This window comes from Dryobates pubescens, chromosome Z (genome assembly GCF_014839835.1).
Source record: "Dryobates pubescens isolate bDryPub1 chromosome Z, bDryPub1.pri, whole genome shotgun sequence".
In the NCBI taxonomy this organism is placed as follows: Eukaryota; Metazoa; Chordata; class Aves; order Piciformes; family Picidae; genus Dryobates; species Dryobates pubescens.
Window position 1 is genome coordinate 54,501,743 of NC_071657.1, and position 6,278 is coordinate 54,508,020.

Here is a 6,278-nt window from a genome sequence, read left to right on the forward strand (position 1 = left end):
TAGTAAATAAAGGATAATTAATGTAAAATGGGGACATGCTCAGGCAGAAATGTTTCCATTATTGATCTTTTTGGAATCATACAATGAAACATACCACCAAATGTGCATGCCTGAGAGAACAGTTGCAACAAGATGTTTAGCCAGAAGATTCCAGTTTAGCAAGTGTGTGCTTTAAGTGCCTTGGTGACTCACACTAGCTTCAGTGGTACTTAATTAAATACATGAAATGCTGTAGTACCTTGAGTGCACCACACTGTAAAGAAAAGAAGTTTTTTATTCAGACACTGAAAAATATTGAAGCCTGGTTTTAATGCACCCCTAAACCAGGGATATATTATCAGCCCTTAAACCCCTTTTAAACCACTGATGGTTTGCCCTGAAAAACACCAGCTCAGTATTACTCTACATCAGTGTCTATGTTCAAGATATTCTTGTCTCTTGAACACTGCCATTAGTTCTCCATCTTTTATGTCAAAAAGGGTACCAAGGATAACAAGAAGGATCAAAGGCCTCAGGACTAGAGACTGTTAAGTAGGATCTGACTCAGGGTTATGCTCAGTAAACAGAATGGAAAATTATTTTATGTGAACTGCAAATGTGAATGTACATGTTAAGATACTTAAATGGGTGGATGCATATGTTTCCTAGAATCATAGAATGCTGGGGGTTGGAAGTGACCTCTGGAGATCATCTAGTCCAACACCCCTGAAAATGCAGGCGCAACTAGATCCAGTTGCACAGGAACTCATCCAGGTGGGTTTTGAAAGTCTCTGGAGAAGGAGAGGCCACAACCTCTCTGGGCAACATGTTTAAGTTTTCTGTCACCCTCACAGTAAAGGAGTTCTCATTAAGTTCAAGTGAAACATTCTGTGCTCTAGTTTGTACCTGTTGCCCATTGTCCTATCACTGGTCTCTCAGCCTCTCCTTGTAAGAGAGATGCTCCAATCCCCTAGTCATCCTCATGGCCCTCTGTTGGACTCTCTCCAGTAGGTCCCTGTTCTTCTTGAACTGGGGAGGCCAAAACTGGGCACAATACTCCAGGTACAGCTTCACCAGGGCGTACTAGAGGGGCAGGAGAAACTCCCTCGACCTGCTTGCCACACTCTTCTCAAGGCACTCCAGAAATGCCATTTGCCTTCTTGGACACAAGAGGGCACATTGCTGGATCATGGTGAATTTGTTTACCCACCCTTCCAGGTTCTTCTGTGCAAAGCTGCTGTCCAGCAAGTCAACCTCTAACCTTTACTTATGTATGGGGGTGCAGGACTCTGCACTTTCCCTTGTTGAACCTCATGAAGTTCACCTCTGCCCAGCTGTTCAGTCTGTCTAGGTCTCACTGAATTGTGGGACAACATTCCGGTGTCTCAGCCTCCCTTCCTAGTTCTGTATCCTCAGCAAGTTTGCCCTTTCCTCCAGGTCATTGATGAAGATGCTGAACATGACTGGGACCAGTACTTACTCCTGGGCAACACCACTAGCCATGGGTCTCCAAGTAGACCATGTACAGAGGATCACAGAATCACAGAAGAAACCAGGTTGGAAAAGACCTCAGAGATCATCAAGTCCAACCTATTACCTAACACCACCTGACAACTAAACCATGGCTCCAAGTGCTACATCCAATCTTTTTTTGAACAGCCCCAGGGACAGTGACTCCACCACCTCCCTGGGCACCACATTCCAATGGCTGATCACTATCAATGATAATCACTATCATATAATTTCAGAGGTCTCTGATGTACTGTTTATGTCCATCCACAAGCATTCAGTTTGAATTATTTCAATTCCATGATTATAAGGAAAAAATAAATTAAAAAATTGCAAAATGAAGTCCTTCTAGGAAGACAGTGGGTTAGGTTTTCCACTGTGGCTGACAGAAGGAGCTAACTGTTCCTGGTGTAGTACAAGTCTGGCATGGGGACAAATTGCTTGACCTGATGCAGTGAACCCTAGGTATTGCTAGATGGTGCAAGTCAGGGTAGTCCCCAAGCTGCAATTTCAACTGAAGCTAAGCACAGTTTCAAGACGCTGCCTCTGATTCTCTTACATCTACCTGATTTGCTATATCAGCAAGGACATGGCAAGCCAAGTGCAGATTTGTCTCAGGTGAATGCAAAGTCTACAAATCATAGAATCATAGAATCACTAAGGTTGGAAGAGACCTCAAAGATCCTCAAGTCCAACCTGTCACCACAGACCTCATGACTACTAGACCATGGCACCAAGTGCCATACCCAATCCCCTCTTGAACACCTCCGGGCATGGTGACTCCACCACCTCCCTGGGCAGCCCATTCCAATGGCTGACAACTCTCTCTGTGAAGAACTTTCTCCTCAGCTCGAGCCTAAACTTCCCCTGGCACAGCTTGAGATTATGTCCTCTTGTTCTGGTGCTGCTTGCCTGGGAGAAGAGACCACCCCCCTCTTGGCTACAACCTCCATTCAGGTAGTTGTAGACAGCAATAAGGTCTCTGCTGAGCTTCCTCTTCTCCAGGCTAAGCAACCCCAGCTCCCTCAGCCTCTCCTTGTAGGGCTTGTGCTCAGGACCTCTCACCAGCCTTGTTGCCCTTCTCTGGACACATTCTTCACTCTCCATGATTTTTGAAAAGTCTTCAAGAAAAAAAGGGAGATGCCTGAGGACTGGCAGAAAGACTGTGTTACTCCAATCTTCAAAAAGGGCAAGAAGGAGTATCTAGGAAACTACAGGCAGTCAGCCTCACCTCTGTTCCTGAAGAGGTCTAGGGGTGAGGCTGGAGGTCATCTCTAAGCATGTGGAGGAATAGATTTTCAGGAGTTGTAAGCATGGATTCATAAGGGGAAATCATTCTTGACCAATCTGATAACCTCCTATGATGGTGTGACCAGTTGGTTAGATGAGGGGAATGTAGTGGATGTTGTCTACCTCAACTTCGGGAAGGATTTTGACACCATCTCACAGGTAAACTTAGGAAGTGTGAGTTAGATGAGTGGATTGAGAAGTGACTGAATGACAGAGCACAGAGGGTTGTGATTCTTGGTCTCGGGTGACAGGTTGGACTTGATGATCTCTGAGGTCTTTTCCAACCTTATTGATTCTGTGAGTCCATGATCCTCTCTACAGGGTCTACTTGGAGGCCCATGGCTAGTGGTATTGCCCAGGAGTGAGTACTGGTCCCAGTCATGTTCAGCATCTTCAACAGTCACCTGGATGAAAGGACAAACTGTGTGTCCTTAGCAAGTTTGCTGATGATACAAAACTGGGAGGAGTGGCTGAAACCTCAGAAGGCTGTGGTGCCATTCAGTGAGACAGGGTGGCCAGCTGGGCAGAGGTGAACTTCATGAAGTTCAACAAGGGCAAGGAATGCCTTGTGCAACCAGCTTCCTCTTCTGCTGACCCTTCTCCTGCAGCGATTATCATACACATTTTCAGTTTTGGAAAACAGCAAGTTCATAGAGGTCAAGTTTGAAGCTTGTTATAAAGAACCTGAGCAATCCTTCATACACTGTAACATATGGGCTGGTAAAACATCTGATCTAGTGGTCTCTTCTGAAGCTAAACTGTAAAACTCTATCTGCATTCTGTGGTTTATATTTAACTTCATAGGAGCATGAGGTTTATGCATGGTAAACATGCAGAAAATCAAAGAAGTCTAAATAGAGATTTAACTATTTCTCTTCTGTTCAGTAAATTAACACCTGTCTTCCTGCCTCGGCTTTCTCACCAGTCTGAGACAGCTCTATGGACTAGGTTTGCAAAATTTTGGTGATGTACAGAAATATCCCTCAATAGTTCACAGCTTCTTGTATGAACCAGGAAATTCTCCAGGCCGACTTTACTATTCTCGTAAAAATTCTGGGTACCTCTTGAAACAAAAATTGTTAAACTTCTTCTGTTCCCTTTTCCCAGCAAAAGCTTCTCCTTTCTCACTGCATTCTCACATTTGCATCTTTCTCTGTTACCTGACTTTGCTCTGCCAGGTTTTACTTTACTGCTCCATGAACACAAAGTGGGACAATTTCTTTTCACCTCTTGTCAGTTTAGCAGTTTGATATAGCTGTTGCCAAGCTGGAGCATTGTTCAGACTAGCAACTGTCCATTTTAGATCTGGGAGGAGTATGTTCATCATCTCACCTGTTAAAAAAAGAAAGAAAGAAAGAAAAAAGGTGGATTTCATGCAGTAATGCAGTCAGTAATGCAGTCATCCAGTAGTACAGCACTCTTCTGGAGAGCAACATTTGCATTACAGGTAGATCTCTAAATTTTTTACCAAATTTCCTACTTTACCACAGAAAGCTTCACCAGCTGAAACTCATATGATCATCTTGCTGCTTGAAAAACACATGTGTGTAAGGAATGCACTTTAACCCATTCTTCAAATTTCTACTGCATCTGGATTCCTTTATTGTCCTACGCAAAGTGGTTTCTAACACAGGCTTTCCATAAAAGCCATTTCACTTCTCACTTGGAAAGTCCCATTAGGGAAAGAGGATTGTGAGTAAACAAGCCTCAGCTGCAGGAAACTGGCAGTAAACAGAACTTGGTTAATGTTTCTTTCAAGTCAGGTTTTAACAATGTTTGCACAGTGCACTTTCCTGTGTCAGCTACTTTTTACCATATGGCTGCACATTGAAGTTGACTGAAATATTACAGTGTAATGGCTTTAAAACGGTATTTCAGGGCATACTTGACTACATGTTGAGGAGAAACCAGGGTGTCTCATCAAACCAGATGGCAGTCATTGATCTGGGGCTGCATGCTTCCATCAGAGTATAAGAAAAGTCAAAAATTACAAATTAAGTATAAACTAACTGAACAACAGATTTACAATCAGATGTCATTTTGGGTTAGAAGGGCTTTCTGCAGGTCTCTGTGTTGACCTCCATTCCCACAGAAAATAAAAACAACTTTGAAGTGAGGTCTGTTCCACTAACAGTGATTCTTTGCAGTATTGAGGGGTTTTGGAAGCCTTTCTCCTTCGCTATCTTGTGAAGTAGGAGTATGCTGGTTTTGGTGGCAACATCATGTTTCTGTCAGATGAAGGAAGAAATTCTCTAAGAAAAGATGACTGCACCATTTCCTAAGGAAGACACAGGCTTCTTTTTCATGGGAAATCCAGACTTTTTAAAGGCATTTCCAGCTGCTCCCAGTAAACCATAGTCAGAATCAGCTGGTAGTTTTCTGGTATGCAGAACTAAGTCTTGCAGACTCATGTTTCAACCGGCCATTAGAAATCACCATGTTTTTCCAAAGATATTAACATTCTTGATATTAACTGCTGTTTTCAGTTATGTCTGTACTAGTGGCAATCGAGTAAACAGAGTAGGGTTAAGCTGTTGTTGGTGTGAAAGTGAATGTGATACAAAAGAGTGCTCCTAATCACAGAGAAAGCTGTAAGTCACAGATACTAAAAATATTGCTGTGGTAGAAAAGCCCAGATGAACCTATTTTAATGGCAGAGGTGAGGATAGCAGACAGATTAATCACCCAGTTTGTCAGTCATTTCTGTGCTAAAATAGCAAATATCTCGCTCACAGTAAAGCAAGTCAGTAATGCTCCTCAGCCAGACAAGAAGGATTGAATAATTTAAATCCATTTTAAAAATATTTGCTTATGGAAAATGGTCATCATTAATGTTCAGCAGAGCTGTGTTTTTGATGACTATAAGCCAGTGAGTAGATTGTTTGCACATCCTTTCTTGAAAGCTTTCACTTTGAATCCATACATATTTAGAGTATACTAAGATGCTGTTGCTTATGACATTCCCTCAGTTGGGACAGTAATACAGAGATGAGAGGAGGTATATATCAGAAAAGATTACAAAAGCTTCCTATACAACATATCTGTGATGTCCCTCTAAGATGCAAGTTGAGAGTCTAAGTAAGCTTTAAAGTCTGTCCCTAATATAACTAATCTTCATATTGCATATAAAAAAATCTAATATTTATGGTCTAATAATACCAGCTCTTGACTCACTGTAAACTTTAAAACCATCAGAAACCCCACCAAAGCCTTCAAATATTTTCCAGACAGTTTATCTGTACCTGTAAACTCTTACTTCAGCTGTTTCAGGATAACAGTGTGTAAAAGGAGCTGAAGCAGAAAGAACAGAGACTCATTATGTCACACAGCTATCATGTGCTCAATGATTTACAGTAAAAAACAGCTCATGCATGACTTCATAGACACACAGAGACTGGTCCAGCTGCTGGGAAGCTAACTTTCACATACTACAATACGACAACCAACTTGATTTATCTTCATTGCAGTTCATTAGTATCCACTGGGACCCGGATAAAAGA